We start from the raw sequence: 20,640 nt of genomic DNA, 5'->3' as shown, positions 1-20,640 counted from the left end.
TTATAATTGTCTAGTTCCATGGAACAATAAGTTTTTATCTAGCTATTGAAATCAAGACCACAAGGGAATGGGGTAAGGGGTATACCATCCCTTCTGTTCAGTCTATTACAAATTGTACCAAGGATGCTTTCAGGAAGTTTACATAATCATAATAATCTTTCAAAATACAGAAACCCAGCAGAAAAAATCAGAATCATATAGGAATAAAATGAGGTATGATTTATCCCTGTCATCCTGTCTGCTACTGAAATTGAATCTAAGATGATTTCACTGAACCTACACATTATCATTTACATCCTAATAATGTTTTTAAACTATAAAAAAGTCATTTCATCCATCTGTGAGGTCATCTGTAGAATATTAAATATAAAATAATAGTAGTAGGATAGTGATTTATCCTTTTCCCTGGACCCTTTCTATCTCAACTCTATCAAAAAAGATGAGAACTTTCATTTAAAAAAAAATAAAAACAGCTCACATCCATATAGCACTTTAAGGTTTTCACAGACCAGGATCAGCTGTGAGCAGAGCATAAACTCTAACAGGAGATAGACCTTGGCCAGGAATTGAACTAAGCAACCTCTAAAATCTCTTCCACCTCTAAATCTATATGTTTCTGTCTCCTGTACAAGAGTCAGCCTACCTGAGGGTGGAGAGGCTCATCACCACTCTAGCAGATATGGTTTGAGGCTTTTACTTTTTTTTTTTTTTAGTCACATCCATTCATGGAGCAGTAGAGGATGGGTGGGGACAGATATATCCAATGGTTGAAATAATGGATCTTTTAAATGTGACAGTTTTCATGCAAATTTTTCCTTTGCAAAGATTTTTTTAAGTCCATTTCAAAGTGAAGACTGTCATGTTTAACAAATGATCCTAGTTCAAAATAATCATGGTGCACATTGTAAACTCCAGCATCCTTTAGTTATGTACACGAGCCCTTCCTTTGGCCCTGTATTGTTATTGAGCCTACAGGAGGCTGCCACTGGTGTTTACTGGGGGCTTGATAAATAGCAAAGTCCTACACTTCATGTCCTCTGTGAAGAAACATGTTCTTAATCACCTGGTCCTGAGGTTTCTCCCAAGGCCTACTATCCTTCTGAGGCAGAGTCAAGTCACAGTGTCACTTGCCAGAACTCAGGCATCTGAGTCCTCAGGATTTCCTGCTCCTGCTGTTTCCGGTTCAAAATTTTGCTTCTGCCTTTTTGCCCTAATGTGCTTCCTGCAGAGATAAATGACAAGAGGGAAATATCACTTCCCTCAGGGATTTCCCATAATCATTCCACTGAGGCCCAGCTGCTGAAGATTCCTTTAATAGGAAAAAAGGGTTCCTACTATCATAAATCATCTCTGGGTCTGAGAAGAGACAGAACACCACCTGGGACACTGTCTCCATCTTCTCCATGGGCGCTTTTTTTGTACAATGGCTGGCCCATTGCCATTAAGGAAGTTAGTTTGTCTTTCAAGAGATTATATCAAGCAACTCTTATATAAGGAGACTACATAGAGCACTTCCACAAAATGCAAACAGAGGGGAGAGAACAAAGAGGCTCACTAATGAGTCTGTCCCTTAGATCTTTCTGGATGCCATTTTATGAGGTCTATCTCCACACTATGTGGTCACCATCCTGGATTTCCTGTGCTCGGGGAAGAAATCCAGGTGGTTACTGCAGAAATTTTTAAGGCTAAATTAGATTTGGGTGGCAGGAGGAGAAAAGGAGCAGGTTGACTGATATGCAACAGGCTCCAGCGCAGTCACCAAAACAGGATATTTTTAGTGTCTAAGACGTCTTTACTAGTCTGTTTTTCCTGAAAGAGACAATGTGGCAATATGAAAAGAGTACTGGACCTAGAGTCAAGAGGCCCGAGTTCAAGTCCTTTCTTAAATGTTTACTAGCCATATGACCATGACATGACATGAAGTTATTTGATTTCTCGGGAGCCACAATTTTCTCATCTAAAAAATGGGAATAATAACATTTACGCAATCTGTCTCAAAGAGCTGCTGTAATATTTTCCAAACCTCAGAATACCCTAAACACATCTTCAATATTTTATGTTACAGAGTTAAAGGGATGATCTGCACTGGTGAAGGGAGTTTCCTCAAGAATTCTCTATGCCAATGAAATCAGAGGTCTAATAAGGCTTTTTTTAAGAACCCACAAGTCAGCACTTTATAAAAGTAAATAATTACTAACTTGCACTCCTGAAATTATGTCTCTGTCTTTCCCATGGTCTGCATAGTAAATATTTCTGGCATTTAATAAATGTCAAACAATTATCATTTCTCGTTATGGTTTGCTTCATGAAGACATTTGTCTAATTCATCCAGGTTCCCTCCAGTTCTCAGCACAGGACCTTGCAGATAAAACACATATCTGTTGAATGAATGATATGACTTGACATGACATGGCATAATAGCTGTCTTCAAGTATTTGAAAGAGTAAGTATTCAGGAGCGATCAGACTTACTCAGTTTTACCCCAGAGGACAGAAATTGGACAAATGAATAGAAATTACACAGACAGATCCGGCCACTAAAGAAAGGGGGAAAAAATCTTGATAATTTGAGTTGTTCAAAAGTGGACTGCTTTGGTAGGTAGTGATTTCCCCATCACCAGAAATTTTCAAAAAGAGTGTTGGATAGGCATTTGTCCACAGTATTGTAGAGGGAATCCCTAGTATAGTCCCCACTGAGTTAAATGACCTCTGATGTTTCTTTCAACTCTCAGATTCTGGACATCTTTATTCTGGTGTCTTTATGAATCCTAGGAATGCTTGAGCTTGCAGTCTCTTTCCATTGCATCCTTTTCGTCTTGCTCCACTCCAGTGTGGACTTCCTTTGCTTTCCAGAGCATGAGAGTGAAATAGAATAAATATTTCTAAGGACTGAATGATTTACTCAATCAAGTCATTCACCTCTTCTAAAGTGAATAATAAAAAATAAGAACAAATCTCAATCATAGGCTTTCAACTAAGGACAAAAAGTACTGGGCTCTTAAGAGCTCTTGCATAAGAAAAGGGGTCAAATAGATTAAAGGAACTTAGTCAAATTCTTTGTTCAAGGATTAGACTATGACTTATTAAATGAGTTGAGAACCAAGGGTGCTCCAGAGTTTGACGCAAATGAGATATTCCAGATAAAACCCTGAGAAGGAACTGGGTGGATGGGAAAAAGACCTTAGCCTAAGTCTCGTCCCCCTCCCCACCACCACATTTAGAGCCCTTTACGTCTTTCTGTCTGATCCCAGGATCTGAGCAGTGTTGTTTTGTCCTCAGGATGTTAGATTTAACTGATGGAGAAAACAAGTCTCATAGAGGGTAAGTATCACAGAGCAACATTCAAACCTGTTTCTTCTGACCCCAAATCCACTATTTCCACTGAGTCACAGAAATAAATAATAGCACATGCTAAGATTTTTTCAGGCTAACATGATGTTTTAAAACATGAAAATATTCTTTGGCTAAACTATCCCTGCAGTCCTGGTCTAAATCCCACTTAATCATAATGTATAATCTTTATGATGTTATTGTAATTTTTTGGCTAATATTTTATTTACGATTTTTGCATCCATATTCATTAATGAAATTGCGCTATAATTTTCTTTCTCTATTTTTATTCTTCCTGGTCTAAGTATCAGTATCATATTTGTTTTTAGAAAAAGAGTTTGGTAGGATCCCTTCTTGGCCTATTATTCCAAATAATTTATCTTACTCACTGCATTTGAGGAAGAAAGGGAAAGAAGGAAGAAGTGACATTAAGGGCTTTGTCAACAAGCAAATAGTATTTCTTGGTCTCGGGCTATCAAATGAAAGTCCTGTCTAAACCACCAGTCCTTTTCCCCCTTTTTTAACATTCATTTTTTAAAAACATTTTGAGTTCCAAATTCTCTCCCTCTCTCCTGCCTGTCTTCAACTCCTTGAAAAGGCAACTAATATGTTATCAATTATTCATGCAACATCAAACCATGTTTCCATATTAACCATGTTGCAAAACAGAAAAGAAAGCAAGAAAAATTAAGTGAAAAAAAGGATGCTTTAATCTGTATTCAGGATTCATCAGTTCTCTCTGCAGGTAATATTTTTCATCATGAGTGCTTTGGAATTGTTTTGTGTCATTGCCTTGATCAGAGTAGCTAAGTCTTTCACTGATTATTACAATACTGCTGCTACTGTGTACAGTGTTCTCGTGGTTCTGCTCACTTCATTTTGTATGAGCTCATATGTCTTCCCAGGTTTTTCTGAAATTATCCTGCTTGTCATTTCTTATAGCACAGTAGTATTCCATTAAAATCATATGCCACAACTTCTTTAGCTGTTCGCCAATTGATGGGAATTCCCTTGACTTCCAATATTTTGTTACCATGAAAAGAGCTTCTATAAATATTGTTGTACATATAGGTGCTTTCCCCTTTCCACCAATCCTTTATAAAGCAATACAGTATAGTGGAAATAGCATCAAATTTGGACTCAGAGAACCTGGGTTCAAATCTTGGCTCTGCCACATACTACATGTGTGACCTTGGGCAAACTTTATGTGTCTCAGTCTGTTTATCTCGTCAGAGAGAGGTTGGACTAGATAATCTTTAAGGTCCTCTGTACCTCTAAAATTCTAGCCCACTCCAGTGCAATGTGACTGGAAGCTTGGACTACCATGACCTTGCAAGAACAAAAAGAAAGTATGCCAAAGGGCACTGGTGAAAGCATATGATGGGCATAAGTAGATCAACTCTGACTTGTGTTCAAGAAGACTATTTGACCATGGATGCCCAGAAAAGGAGATGGGTCAGTCATGTATCAAGATCATGAGATAAAAGATACATTGGTATCCTCAAGATGTTAGTGGCATATATGTTACAATAGAAAGAGCATTGGACCTGAAATCTAAAAATGAATTCAAATTCCAACCACAGAACTTATATTCTGTGTGACCACTGGCCAGTAACCTTGCCTCTCTTAAGCTCAATTTCTCTTCATGTATAATATAGGAATAATAACATATGCACTAGAATTGTTGGGGGGAAACTAAGCAAATTTTTTGGGCAGGTGGGTGGTGTAGTGGATAGAGGCCTGGAGTCAAAAGACTTGTCCTTTGGAGTTCAAATCTGGCCTCAGACACTATAGCTGTGTGACCCTGGGCAAGTCACTTCACCCTGTTTGCCTCAGTTTCCTCATCTGTAAAAATGAACTGGAGAAGGAAATGGCAAACCACTCCAGTGTCTTTGCCAAGAAAAGCCCAAATGGGGTCATGAAGAGTTGGACATGACTGAAACAAATAAACAACCACAAAGTAAATTTTAGTGTGTTATAGAAATGTGAGTTTACATTATTGTATTAAAAGATCAATAAAAAGACTCTGGTACTTTGGTCAGACCTCTGTGGAGGCACAGTACTCACCTTTTCACTTCTTAGCTCAAATAAAAGAGAAACTTTCTCAGATAAAAGAGAAACTCTTCAGCCTGGCATTGAAAGCCTTCTGCATTCCAGCTCCCACCTACCCTCCCAGCTAATTCCATTCTGTTCTCCTTGATGGGTTCCATGTTCTTGCCAAACTGGACTACTAGCTATTCCATGAACTCAACATTCCATCCCTTTCCATGTCTTCCCAAAGCCATCCTCTTACCTGGAATCCACTCCTTCCTTGAACCAATCCTTAAATTCTTTCACTTCTTTCACTCCAGGAACCACTTCCTCTGCCCAGCTTTCCTTCATCCTTCCATACACGAGTACAAATAAATGTTCTTTCCCTTCCTCTTACATTTTCCTTATATTATAATTATTTGTTTGCAGGTTGCATCTCCTCAGTAGAACAGAAGTTTCTTTGAGGGCAGTGGATGTTGCCTTCATGTCTTTGTATTCTCAGAGATTTACACAGTATCTTGAACATTTGTTCACTCATGTCTTACTCTTCATGATTTGGGTTTTTCTTAGCAAAGATACTAGAGTGGTTTGCCATTTATTTCTCGAGGAAACTAAGACAAGGATGAAGTGACTTGCCCAGGGTCACACAGCTAAATAAGTGAGGCCATATTTGAACTCAAAAAGATGAGTCTTTCTGACCCAAAGCTCAGTACTCAATCCACGGTTCTACCTAGCTGCCCCAACCTTGAACATAGTAGATAATTAATAAATTTTTTCATATTGAATTAATTTTTCAGGCATGGTGGAGCATGTCTGTAATCCCTACTACCAATGAATTGCTCCAGTTTGGGAGTTCTGAACTAGGCTAAGCATACTGAGTGTCCACACTAAGACTGGCACCAGTAGGTACCTCTAGGATTCGAGAGGTCACCAGACTTCTTAAAGTGGGGTGAACTGGCCCAAGTCAGAAACAGAGCAAGTCAAAATTTTCATGCTGATAAGTAGTAAGATCTGGCCTAGGAGTGACCACCGTATTTACAGCCTAGGTGAGATAGGGAGATAATCTCAAAAACAAGGCTGAATTGAATTTATAGGAAAACGTAGATGCTTGAGAATATCACAGGATGAAAACACATGGAGGTCTTTAAAATTTCTGTTTCATTGTAGCACACTGTCTAATCACAAATCTACCAGAACAGCAAAGTGCCCAAATAACCCTATAAACCTCCTATTTATAATTTATTATTTTTTAATATTTTACATTTAGTATATTATTTTATATCTTATATTTTACAACTTACAATTAATCACTCATTGGATAGCTACCATCATTTCCCGATAGTAAGTGTGGTGGTTTCTCTGAAATAGCAATGTTCTTAAGTAACTGAGTTTAAATTTTCTTTGATTTTGCTTTTAGGCCAAAATATAATTGATTTTTTTTTTGATGACCACACATCAAAAAAGCTATATCAGCCATATGGACTATTAGTACACAAAAAACTTAAAAACTAATGATACATACTGAAGAAACAATATATATCCCTTCATTATTGGCAACCTTTGCAAAGAAAGACAGTATTATGAGGCTATATAAGGCTAGAATGCTTTTTACTGACAAATTTCATATGCATTCTCACTCTTATCAATACAAACAACACATCTTTCAGAATTCTAAGATTTAGTTTACTTCTTTATGAAGGAAATTACAGTTTTAGACACATACGACTCCTTTGAAGGAGAGAAACTTCTACCTTCCTCTATACCATGGCCCTTGTCTGCTACCTTCCTCCTCCCCATCAATCCTCAGCTACCTCCTGAGATGTGGAAGGTCATAAATATGGGGGGGTTGGGCCAGCTCTTTAAGGAATGGGCTATCTCCTGTTCAAGTATGACTGGATCCAAATGGTTTTAGAGGAGAAAGTGAGGCTAGTGCCTCCCTCACTCAGATCCAATTCAATTGTAAGTCATGGCATCATCTTCCTGATATCATAGTCCTCTTTAAGAACAAAGGACAACCCATACAACCTAACTGGAAAGGACTACACTCCTCACTCCCCTCCCTAACCAGATGAATTTGGTCCAAGAGCCAGAATTTATAGTTACAGCTATACACTAGCCATGTTCAAACCCAACTCAACACCTTTGCCTGTGTTATTTTCACTACATGGGATATGCCTTCTATACCCCTCTGCCTAAGAAAATCTTTCTTATGTATAAAGATCCAACTCAAGACCACTTTCTATCTAAGACCTTACCTTATCTCTTTAATTGATTTGGAGACTGTACCTAGTGAAAAGAATAGTAGACTTAGGATGGGAAGCCCTAGGTTTGAGTGCTCATCCTATAATTCATAAGCAAGTCACTGACTTCACTCATTTGCAAGTGGAGGATAATAATCCCTACCTATCTATCTCACAGATTTGTTCTAAAGAAAGTTCTTTGTTTAACTATGAAGCACTGAAAAAATATCAGCTATTACTGTTATTGACTTTCTGATAAGTCCTATAACACCCTTTTGATGCACTTAATTATATGATAATTGGCATTTTTAACTGTCATGTAAACCAAAAGTGTCAAGCTAGTGACCTGCAAACTCACAGCAGTAGCCTGAACCAGATTAAACTATAATTGGGAAATGTTTAACAAAATAAATAAAAATACAAGAAAATGACAATAATGTTAATTTATGGTTTTCTGAGCCAATATGCAGCCCACAGAGATCCATTTGTATTTGAGTTCGATACTTCTAACATAAACTATTCTTATCTCTTCCTTTTGATTATAAACTGCTTAAGAGTAGGAGCAATGTCTTCTTCTTCTTCCATATCCCCTGTTAACATCTGGCAATGTGCAAAACACACTCAAAAAATGACTGGCAAGGATATTTGGGGAAAATGACTTGCTGAATGATCTAATGAATGAATGAAAATAGATAATAGATATAGTCATAGACAGAGATAATGATGGATAGAGAAGAAGCAGCAACTGATGTTGAGTGAAGAAGAAAAATTGCATTTTATAGCATCTGAACCAAGCCCCTGGTTTTACAAATAAGGAAACTGAGACCCAGAAAGGACAAAGGTCTTGGCAATCTTAATGATCTTATCTGCTCCAATATCTTCAATTATTATTTCTCTGAAGATGACTCCTAAGTCTATACCTTTAGCTCCAACCCATTCCTTGAATTTTGATCCCTTTTCTCCAAATGCCTGCTAAACATTTCCATCTTGATGTCCTAGAAGTACCTCTCCCTAACTTCTGTTCTTTGTATAGATAGCATAAGGCTGATAGGTATGGCTAATACATTAAATATTGATCAGAATCCAAAAAAAAAAGATTTTGATGGCTAGAACAGCGAGCTAAATTAGATAAAATTGCATAGCAATACAATTATATGTGAGTTCAAGAAATTGGCTTCTGGGGTGGGTGTAAGAGAGGAACAGTACAGCAATTTTTATGATAAAGATCTCAGGGTATAAGTGGACCACAACCTTAATGGGAGCTGAGTGTGATATGGCCATCAGGAAAGATAATACCATCTTGGGCTGCCTTAAGAGGGACATGGCATCCAAGAACCAGGTGATACTCTGACTGAACTCAGCACTATTCAGACTCCATCTGGAGGATTTAGGATGCCACATTCCATGAAGGACATCAATAAGCTAGAGAGCATCCAGAAGAGGGAAACTAAAAATATTTTAAACCATGTCATATAATGAACAGTAGAAGGAATTAGGGTTATTTAGCCTGAAGAAGAGAAGGTTCAGGGGAGATATTATAACCTTCTTCAAAAACTTAAAGTCTGTCATGTAGAAAAGGGATTCAAATTATTCTTTTTGGCCCTATAGGTAAGAACCAGGAGTAATGGATGGAAGTTCCAGAGGTAAATTTAGGATTACAATTAGAACTCTCTAAAGGTGGAGGGCGGTTGCCTCAGGAGTATGTTGATTCTCCCTCAAGAGAAATCATACAAACATTGGATAACCACATGTTGAGTTGTAGAGTCAGTCAGTTAACAAGCATTTGTCAGAAAGCATTTATGTAGTGCTTATGTAACCCTATCCCAAACCCCACTGGGTGAAACTCTCTCCTTATTAGTAAAGATGAATGCTCTGAGAAAACTTTATTGCACTGTTTGAAACTAACCTTGTATGACTGAGAAATCAGACCTGTTCCTTAGAGACCATTCATTTAATGCTTAACTCTGGACCTGGGTTATGCTGACCAGTAATCCAGTCAAATCTGAAGACTGATGCAAGAATTTTGAGGAGTTTTCTCTGTCCATGTATCTCAAATAACCCACATATTTATCTGGAAACTGCCTCCATGCTGGCCATTCAGTTCCCTTGTTCCTTTGTTTGAATACTTTATAATGTGTAAATTATAGACATTGGCAGGAGTGGGGCACCCCTTTGTGGCTCTCCCCTCTGCTGGACAATTTAATAAACCTTCCTAAATTATTTCAGTTCTGGATTTTGATCTCAGCTAACAATGACCTGCTCTATATGAGGGGGAGGGTAGTTACTGAGAGCCAGAGAGCTCCACTCTTTGCCAATCCCCCTTGAAGATCTTGGATACTTGGATCATCAAGTCTCTTCAAGCAATGAGACACTTCAGGCTTTTGGCTTCCAGCCTCAAAAAGGAAGATAGAAGAGGCCAACCCCACTTCGAGTTGCTGAAGCAAATGACTCTGAGAAGACACGAGAGGTCTTAGGTCTCTATTAGGTCTCTATTTCCAGCTACTCTAGAGGCTTTGGAGAGTTTCCCCTTAGGTAATATCCAGGACACTCTCTCTTGATGAAGTTGAGTTGTCTTGTTCCCAATGGGAGAGCTCCTTCATTCCATATTGTCTAGTATATATTGTCCTATATATATCTTCTCTGATTTCTGTTTTGCTTTGATTTAGATAAATGAGTTTCTTTGTTATTTGCTATATATGTTCCTATATATGTATATATGTGCTATATATGTAGAAAGGTATTTGATGGGAAAAGGGTGAAGCCTTCGATATAGAGCCTGGGGTACTCTTCTCCCTAAAAAATGACAAAGTGATCAGAAGTTAGGTTGAACATGCTCATATTACCTAAGTGAACAACATTTAAGAGAACAGGTAGATGTAATTCTAGCCTGGTACCTCCTCTCTCCATGGAGAGTGGAGTGACCTTGGTCTCAAATTTTTGCTATCCCTCCTGGCAAGAATGAAAGTCTCTTTTGGAAAGGGGTAGGGGGAGAAAAGGGCTAGAGTTGTCTATTCTGCCTCCCTTTAAACCAAATGACAACCTCCTCACTGTGCAGGATTTCACTACACATGTGGGGCTTGATCCATTTCTACTACACATGGGAGCTCCATAGGAATATAATGCCATAAACACCAGAACTGTGGCGATAGCAGAAGAAGGTGTGAGAGCAATCTATGATACTCAGAGTACTGGGCTACAACTGGGTGGATGTTTAGCTGAGAGTCTGAGATCTCCACTAGATACAGAAGCAATCTTCCTTGCCACAGTTTTGTGCAGATGAAGAGAAGCCAGAACAGATGTCTGATGAAGGGCTAAGAGAAGTAATACAAGCCAAAAAGCAGGATAACAATTTTACTTGCCTGAGGTTCCAAATAGCAAAAAATATCTATTGCTGAGGCAATGACCCAAGTTGGAGCTATGCAATGGAATGCCGTATTAGACTGTGACTGATTCCAGTTATGAAACCAGGAAGGATTTAGTGCTACCCAAAGCATACTGCTCAATAGTCATGGATGCTCATCATCCAATGATGAGTTTGGACAAATGGGTCAAGAAAAGACATTAGAGCTGCTAAGAAATCTATTTTACTGGTCTAAGATGGCTGCTGATATCATCAAGAGGTATGAAGATTATGCCAGATGTGTACAAAGGAAAACATCACCCACTCATGCTGCCTACTTGGAGCACATAAGTGCCAGCAAGCTTTTGGAACTCATCTGGATTGACTTTCTGTCCCTGGAAGAAGATAGCAAAAATATATTTTGTCATATCTTGATGGTGGCTGACCATATCACCAGGTATGCAGAAGCATATCCAACTAGAAACCAAAAATCATCTATGGTAACTAAAGTATCATTGGAAAAGTATTTTTCCATAGATGGCTTCCAAGTTAGGCTCCAGTCTGACCAAGATAAGGACTTTGAGAGCAAACAACTAAAGGAAATGTTGACCTTGTCACCTGTCAAAAAGTCTATGCTTACTGCTCATCAACCTCAAGGAGACCTACAGCTTAAACATTTCACACACTGTTGGATATGCTGGGAACTTAGAGACCAGAACAAAAAGCTCAGTGGAATCAACATGTCTCCTTACCACCATTTGCATACAATTCCATAATCTCATAGGCTTTGCACTATACTTGCTAATGCTTAGGCCCGAACCAACCTGCCTATTGACTTGTGTTTTGTTACCTCAGATGAAGGCACTGGTATAACTACTCACACTCAGGGTGTGTCTCAATTGAGAGAGAAACTGAGAAATGCCTACCAACTAGCCACAGCTCAGATTTGAGACAGAAACAAAAAAAATTAGGGTTGTTGTCCTTTGTTCTCTAAGATGACCAAAATGACATCACCATGATAAAGTCAAGTTTCAATGTGTCCAGCTGTGGGTGATCGGACCAATAAGAGCTTGGAATGCTCTACCACAGGTTGGGCACAGATAGTCCGTGTGAATATTTGGGGTGGACACTTCAAATTTGTGCATCCTATATTTCCTTTGTGCTGTTTCAATTCTGCTTTTCTCATAGAGCACAGCACCCTTTCTGATGTGGGCACACCATGCTGAGTGGTCCTGTGCCAGTTTCTCCCATATGGAATAGTCAAATACAAAATTCTTGAGAGAGATTTTGAGAATGTCCTTGTATTGCTTCTTCTGACCACCATGTGATCACCTGCCCCATGTGAGTTGTCCACAAAATACTCTTTTTGGCAAGCATACATTTTGCATTTGAACAACATGGGCAGCCCATTGGAAGTATGTTTTCTGAAGCATAGTTTGAATGTTTGGCAGGTTAGTTCAAGCAGGACCTCAGTGTCTGGTACCTTATACTGCCAGGTAATCCTCAGAATCTTGCTAAGACAGTTCAGATGAAAGTGATTCAGTTTTCTGGCATGGAGCTGGTACACTGTCCGTGTTTCACAGGCATATAACAATGAAATCAGCACAACAGCTCTTTAGACCTTCAATTTGGTAGTCAGTCTAATACCTTTTCTTTCTCATACTTTTCTTCAGAGCATCCCAAACACTGAGCTAGCTCTGGCAATGAGTGCATCAACCTCATTGTCAGTGTGTGCATCCCTGGAAAGTACTATAATAATGTGCCAAGACCTTTAACAAGGTAATAGAGTTCTATTAAGTAACCTTGGAATTCAAGTTAGCTGATGGATGGAAAGCTAATCTATGCGAAGTAATTGAGAGATAAGAAATTTGCCTGCTTACAAAAAAGTCCCAGAGAATGGTAGAGGCCCTTTCAGGACTACTAACCATAACTGCCTACTGTCCATAGGAAAGTTAGTTGAACTTTCTATTTAGCAGATGGAAAAAAGTGATAGATACTCATCAAGGCAAGGTCAAGGAAAAGAGACCATCCACCAGCTGTACAAAGACTTTCTGACCAAGACATTGGCATGGAAAGTGGCGCATTCAGTGAAGGAAATTATTATTATAGTATTATTATATAATAGTATCATATAGTATATTATTATAATAATAATATTACTACCAGACGAGAACTGAACCCAGAGGCAACTCCTTTCCTGGCTCAAACTGCTACAGAGACCACAAGGTACAGATTCAACTCACAAAGCTTGAAAATACTGACAGCCAGCATGGAGTAGTTGGCAGCCCAGGTGAAGACACAGAAGTCTGTAATGATCCTAATTGCCAGTCTATACCAACTACTAGCTCTGGTATGGCAGAGACCTCAGTCAGTGACAGAAGAACTAGGTCTTTAGACCAGTCACTAGGCTAAGTTATGATGCCACAGAAAAACCTAAAGATAGAGTTAAATGTCTCTGGGTAACAATACTAGAGATTGCCCATGTGGAAAGTATCTTGTGTGTAACTGCATATGTTTACTGCTGTACATGTGAATTACTGCATGTTGAGTATGCTTGGGGGTTTGTTTTGTTTTGTTTTGTTTTACCGTTATACTCATTTGACTGTTGTTTGTGTTTTGTTCATGCTATAGCAATGTCTGTTACATTATAATTTGAAATAATGCTTTTAGTTAAAATGCATTATATATATCTGCCATATATGTGACAACGGGGTGGCACCAGGCCTGGAGTCAGGAAATAATCCTGGGCAAGTCACTTAACCCTGTTTGCCTCAGTTTCATCATCTGGAAAATGAGTTGGAGAAGAAAGTAGAAAACCACTCCAGTATTTTTGCCAAGGAAACCTCAAATGGGGTCAGGAAGACTTAGACGTGACTGAACAGCATTAATTTTATATATAGGGGGTTGATATTGTTATGGTTGCAGCTAGCTAGTTTTGTTGGCTAGCCACACATTGCTTTTGATGGATTGCTGTGTAGGTACTTTTGAAATATGCGTTATATTACTACATTATATTACATTGCATTATATTATGTTATATATCCCACATGTAGTCAAGCATGTTGTCACTGTAGAATCCTCACAGGTCTACTGTATATATTGTAAATGTGCATTTGTTTATTTCCGTTTTAATGGTGCTGAAAGCTGGTTACTTGTGATGCCAGGAACATCATCCTTGTTATTTTAAAGCGCTGAGTGCTGACACTTGTGTTTATACTGTACAGTTATAAGCTTGGGACAGCCGCAGCTGATCTCTGCAAGAGATCTAAAGAGTTTTGACCCAGTGGAGGAATGTAACCACTTTTCCAAAGTCCATTGGCATGAGACTCTCTCTTTATTGGTGGAGATGAATGCCTTGCTCTACATGAGATGGAGGTAGCAGAAGGCCAGAGAGCCCCACCCTTCACCAGTCTCCCAGGGGTACCTGTAGGCCTGTCCCTTTAAGAAGTCTTGGAGCACCACCAGTCTTCAAGACTCTTCAAGCAATGAGCTGCTAAATGGAAGAGGAAAGCCTTACTTCAAGTTGTTGAAGGAAAAGCCTGAGAAGATATGAGAAGGACTATTGGTCTCCATCATGTCCTTATTTACAGTTTGCTACTCTAGAGACTTTGAGGAGTTTTCCCTTGGGTGAGATCCAGAACACCCTCTCTTGGATGAGCTGAGTTATCTTGCTCCCATTGGGAAAACTCCTTCACTCTATATTGTCTGGTGTATATTCTCCTATGTACTTTCTCTGATTTCTGTTTTGCTCTGATTTGGATAAATGGATTTCTTTGCAATTTGCTATATGTGTTTGTTGTGGACTTGATATTTGGTCAGAAAGAGGTCAAGCCTTGAATATAGAACTTGGGGTCCTCCTTCCTCCTCCCAAAAATAAAGTGATCAGAAGTCAGCTCAAACCCAATCATATCCCCTAAATGAACACTATTTAAGGGAGCAGGTTGATCAAATTCTAGCCTGGTATCTCCTCTCTCTGAGGAGAGTGTAGTGACCTTGGCCCCAGCTTTTTGTTAACCCTCTTGGCAGGAATTGCTTGGAGTATTGCTTGGAGAAGGGTGGCAGGGAAAGAAGCTAGAGATGTCTATTCTGCCTCCCTTGAAGCTACACAAGTACAGTGTCCTTGCCTCACTATACTAATGGGGCCCCCTCTGCTATTAGACTTAAGCATTTAATACCATCAAAAGCAAAGTACAAGCAAAGCTTAGAGAGATGCAGGATTCCTGGCTCAGCAACAAGGCAGATGAAATTCAGTTTTATGCTGACAGTAACAATCCAAAGTGCTTTTATGATTCCCTGAAAGCTATGTTAAGCAACTGGGGATATAAGAAAAAGCAAAAACACCTCCCCTGTCCTTAGGGAGCTCACATTCTCAAACAACTATTTACATATAAGATATAAACATTGCAAATGAGAGGTGATCTCACAGGACCGGCCCCAGCAGAGGGAGTCGGGCTGAAGACCTGTTCAACCATGGGTTGTACTAGATGGCACTGAGGTGGTCCTTTACAGTTTTGAAACTGTGATTTCACAACCACTCAATGGGAAACAGTGACTGTCTTCTTTCTGCTCTGTACTCAGTGAAGTTGAGAGTATGAAATGGAGAGATGTGAAGTACTTCAGAAATAAAGTAGTCTAACCTGTGTGTGCAGAAATTCCCTCTGAAGCATTCCTGAGAAGTGTTCCTCTGTTGAGTATGTTCACTCATGTGGAAACTGCATTCTCTTAAGGCATCCTGTTCTATTCCCTGATACCTCCCCTTTTTAGAATACTTTTCCTGGAATTGAACCAGAGTTTACTTCACTGAAATGTCCACTGTTGCTGCAAGTCATCAGAGATTCAGTATCAATGTGGAAGGAAGCCTCCACTGGAATACCAGAGATCTGTACTTAACTTGGATAAAGGCTTATCACATTTCCAGTGGCACAGAGATGGGGTAGCTAACACAGTAGCTGATGGCATAAAAAAGAGATCTTGACATTGGGCTGAATTGAATAAGGTAAAATTTAACCAGAATAATGGTAAAGTTGTGTATGCATTTAAAAAATCCACTTCATTAGTACAGGAATAGAGAGGCCTAACTGGGAAGCAGTTCATTTGAAAAAAAGATTTGTAAGATTTTGTTGGAATTGGAAGCTCAATTCCGTGTGGATGGTCTCGGGCGGGTAAAAGTGGGACTTCTAAATCTTAGAGTCTTACGAGGCCCTCCATGAACAGCGGGGATTCGAGAAGGTCAGACTGAGCTAGCTCGGCTAGCTTGGGTATTTCCGCCTCTCCCCGGGAGATACGTGATGGGTGGAGTCTCCCTGCCCTCGAGATTGTCCCGGATCTGGGCACACTATTGTTATCTAACAGCACGGTATTCAGATGCAAACTGTGTGGCTGAAGGTTAAGTAGGATTGAGGAAGCCTGAAAGCTCTCTTAGCACGTGAGGAGCCAAGAGGACAGTAGGCTCCGCTTCTCTTCTTTCCTCTCTCCCCTCCCCCTCTCTCCCCGCTTGTACTTCTACTTCCAATCCCTTAAGATCTTAGCCTCCTTAGGAAATCTCCCCCTCTTCCTCCTAAGGAAGACTCCCCTGCACTTGTAACCGAAACCCTGTAATAAAGCTCAACCCTTGTTCGACTCTGGAACGTCCTTTCTCTCATATGAGCATCCGGCGTGGCCAGCCGAAGACCTCGGAGGTGAGGTAAGAAGACTCGGGTAGCCCACACAGGCCTCTAGGCCTGGCAAGATTTACTGGGCTGGAAGTTCAGAATATGTTAATAGTGTGATAAAGCCAAAAACCAAGATGACAATACCTTAATGCAGTATTTGGCTTCCTCAAAAGAGGTAGAGCATCCAGAAACAAGGGGCTGATAGATTTACCATCTTTTCCCTAGTCAGGCCACACATGGAGTATTGTGTTCAGTTCTGGATACCATATTTGAAGAAGGACACTAAAAAATAAGACAAAACTTTAAACAGACAAAGGTTGTCAGCTATCTTTCCCACTTCTCACAGCTCCCAGTATTATCCCGCTAACCCATGCATTTCCAGAGCCTCCCAACCAAGCCTCCCTTCTCTGGGTAATAGCTTATGTTTTGGATCTGTTTCTCCCCCTACTATCAAAAGCCCTGCTCTGTAGGAAGTGTAATATCAGAAAGTATAGTAACTAATTCATAATAAAATGTTAATGATTTAAGCCTTAATATGTCACTCTTCAGGGCAGTGAGGCGGTTCAGTGGTCCAGAGCTTGGGCCTAGAGTCAGGAGAACCTGAATTCAAATTTGGTCTCAGACACTTATTATCTGTCTGACCCTGGGCAAGTCACTTAACCCTGTCTGCCTCAGTTTCATCATCTGTCAAATGAGCTGGCAAAGGACATGGCAAACCACTCCAAGAAAACCTCAATTGGGGTCACAGAGAACCAGATTGAACTGAAAAAACAGTTAACAACAACATGTCACCCCTCACTGGAGTACTGTTATTTTAATGTAACTTGGGTTTCTCTGGGCAAATCTAGGTCTAATGTGGAGATGCTCTTGAGGAGCCTTCTGAACTTGGCCAATTTGCCTAACATGGAGCCTGATTTGTCCATGGGTGGAAAAGCCTCCTTTGGTTGTCTACCAGTGTCTTTAAAAACTATAGCTGTTTTCTGCCCCCTCCCCCTTTTGCTTATCTGTTCCCTCCATAGAGCAAAGATTCCAGTTTACCCGTAGCTAGGAAGCTGAGAACTGGTGAGAAAGACAGGACTCCCCTTCTCTTGCTCCAAGAAATGGACCTGAAGGCACCTGCTTCTGTTCTGTGTTTTTTGTCCTCCTCTGTTTCAAACATCAGAAGGAGGTTGAACCATGGCAACCCTGGAGCCAGGACTGCCCCATGAGAGGATGCCACCAGCCAGGCTGGTATGGAAGACCTGAGAAACCTGGGACTTGAGCCTGAGGGGGCTTTTGAATTTGGAACCTGGACTGTACTCTACTGAACCCAAACTAAACTATAAACCTAATCCTCTTCCTTTCCTCAGAGACTGAGGTGCTGCAGAGGGGAAGGGAATCATGCCTCCCAGGAGTACAGGGAGTAAGTTTGTATGTTTGTGATTATAACTTATAAATATTTCTTTAAAAAAAACTAATCCTACTGTTAGTGGAAAAAATGAACCTGGGATACAGAGGACCCCTCTACCCTTGGGCACAAAGTTGGTGGAGGCTAAAACTATTTGCAGACAGCCTAAACACTACCACCATCCCCAAACTCCTTAAGGGTACAAGAGAACCCTAAGAGAGGGGAAAAAAAATCTAACCTATCCAGCCTTCAGAGAGTGAAGACCACAGTAATCTGTTACATTAAAAAAAGATGATTTTTCAATGATTTTCAATTTCCCATCCTGTTAGGCCTGCTTTAGATTTTTCTACCATCCCTGCAAAGAATCTCATCAGTAGGAACTCCATCCTCCTGCAAGATGAAATCAGCCTTGGCAGTCTCTTGTCATCAGTACTTTGTCCCACTGATGGAAGGGTACAGTGATGAAATTCTGCCAGAACCTCCATTTAAGGAGGGCACTCAGACCAGCAATCCCATTTCTCACCAAGCTGTACTCCTTTGGACTTTCCCATCGTTACCCTACAAAGAATACCTTCTCCCACACTCTGCCTTTTTAGCTTCCTTTTGTGTGTTTTTCCCCATTAGATCATAAGCTCCTTGAGGACAGGAACTGCTTTTCATGTTTTAATTTATATCCCTAGTACAATTTTACACTTATCTGACATGATTGTGATTGTAGTCAATACAGATTATGATGAACAAGCCAAGAAGCTGCTAGAATTAATAGAAAACTGGCACATAGTGCCTGGCGTATAGTAGCTGCCTAATAAATATTTAGTCAAAGGAATAAAATTCTAATAATAGAGCTTCAGGCATCAATATAGACCAGGAGTGGAGAACCTGCAGCCTCTAGGATGCATATAGCCCTCTAGGTCCTTGGGTGTCCTTTTGACTAAGCCTAAGTTTTACAGAACAGATCTTTTTATTATGGGAATTTATTTGCTCTGTAAAGTTTGAATTCAGTCAAAGGGCTGCACTTGAGGACCTAAAGATCCACATGTGACCTTGAGCCTGCAGGTTCTGACCCCTGGTATAGACTAATGGGGAAGATACCTGAAAGGCATGATGGGGAAATGAGAGTACATTTGTCTTAGTTCTTAAAGCACCACCTAGGTGACCACCTATTCTGCTTACAGGACCATAGTGATTTCATATATAGAGTGCTGAAAGAATTACTGGCATTGTACTGGTCTTTTCAACCAAGAGACACAGGGATAACACCCACTACTTCCACCTCAGTCCCAGATGTGTGGGACAGCAATGATGAATCATGAATGCTTAAGCTGGAACAGATCTATAGTAGTGTGAATTTCACAGTGTGAATTTGGAATTAGAGAAAGTTTGGATTCTGGTTCTGCCATTTACAAACTGTGCAGCCTTGAGCAAGTCACTTGGACCTCAATTTCTACATTTATAAAAGTGGGTTGCACTAAATGACCTCTAAGATCCCTTTTAGTTCTAAATGTACCTTAGAAATAAGTAATTATCTTCGCTGCAATCTGTTTGCTTGTATGTAAACACGGCAGCATTGGAGGTCCCCGAATGCCCCATGAAATCCATGAAGTGAGCCTTCCACATGTCATGGTAGATAGAGATCAGATCTTGCCTCAGACGTTTCCCAGTTGTGTGACCCTGGGCACAAGCCATTTAATCTCCTTCAGCTTCTTTTTCCTTACCTGGAAAATGGGGGAAAGAGTGGCATTTACTTCATGGGGCTGTTGTAAAGATCAAACGAGATGATAGATGTAAAGTGTTCTGCAAACTTTCATAATGTCATGTAAATATTAGTTATTATTGCTGCTTTGGGGTCTGAAATGAAATCATCTTTTCTGCTCCTCTTATCACTGAACCATTTTTCCCCTTGTCTGCTGGCTTTATTCGAGGTGACCATGTCAATATGGATGTGGTCATTTTCTCCCGCAGTGTGTCAACTCACTGGCTATTGGACTGACTGTGTGTTAAGAGTACTAATAGTTCATAGGATCATAGAACACAAGCTCTTTTAAACTCCACTTCCCCATCTGTAATGGGGATAATAGCATCTACCCCACAGGGTTGTCGTGAGGATCAAATGAGTTAACCAATGTAAAGTGCTTTGCAGATCTTAGGATGTGGAATAAATATTACCTATCATTATGTTATTAAAGTTGGAAAAAGCCTCTGAGGGCAGCTAGTCCAGCTTACTAATTTTACAGAGGAGGAAACTGAGGCTGAAGAAAATCACACAATTAATCAGGATCAGACCTGGTAGTTTGACCCCAAGGGCCTCTGTCTCCAGAGCCAGTGCCCTTCCCACTGTTCCACGCTACCTCCTTCAATATTTGTTTATAGTGAAATGCCCAAATTGCCCCAGAAGAGTTGAGTAAGCCTTGCTTTATTCTGTTATCTTCTGAGCAAAATATATACTTTTCTGGACAAGATGAACTCTGGCAGGCTGTGAGCTCACATTGTCTTTTGTGGTCCTCAGTTTGGGCAATAATAATGATGTTCACACACACACACACTCACACACAAGCTGGTCTTGGAACTGTCCATTTAAAAGGAGATAGCAATCACTCAGCAGAAGAGATACAGTGGGAAGAAAAACAGACATTCCTTCCAGAGAGTGAGAGGCAACAGCAGA

General features: G+C 40.1%; 1 long non-coding RNA gene across 1 annotated transcript in view; it reads right to left on the bottom strand.

The window, feature by feature from the left end:
* Positions 1 to 20,640, bottom strand: part of LOC140500516 (uncharacterized) — a 34,142-nt gene that overhangs the window by 3,874 nt on the left and 9,628 nt on the right. Inside the window, exon 2 of the long non-coding RNA XR_011965768.1 lies at positions 1,064 to 19,693. This is a non-coding gene — a long non-coding RNA (uncharacterized lncRNA). The remainder of the gene's footprint in view (positions 1 to 1,063; positions 19,694 to 20,640) is intronic.

Source organism: Notamacropus eugenii, chromosome 4 (genome assembly GCF_028372415.1).
Source record: "Notamacropus eugenii isolate mMacEug1 chromosome 4, mMacEug1.pri_v2, whole genome shotgun sequence".
NCBI classification, from domain to species: Eukaryota; Metazoa; Chordata; class Mammalia; order Diprotodontia; family Macropodidae; genus Notamacropus; species Notamacropus eugenii.
This window is presented reverse-complemented; position numbering and strand designations above follow the sequence as displayed.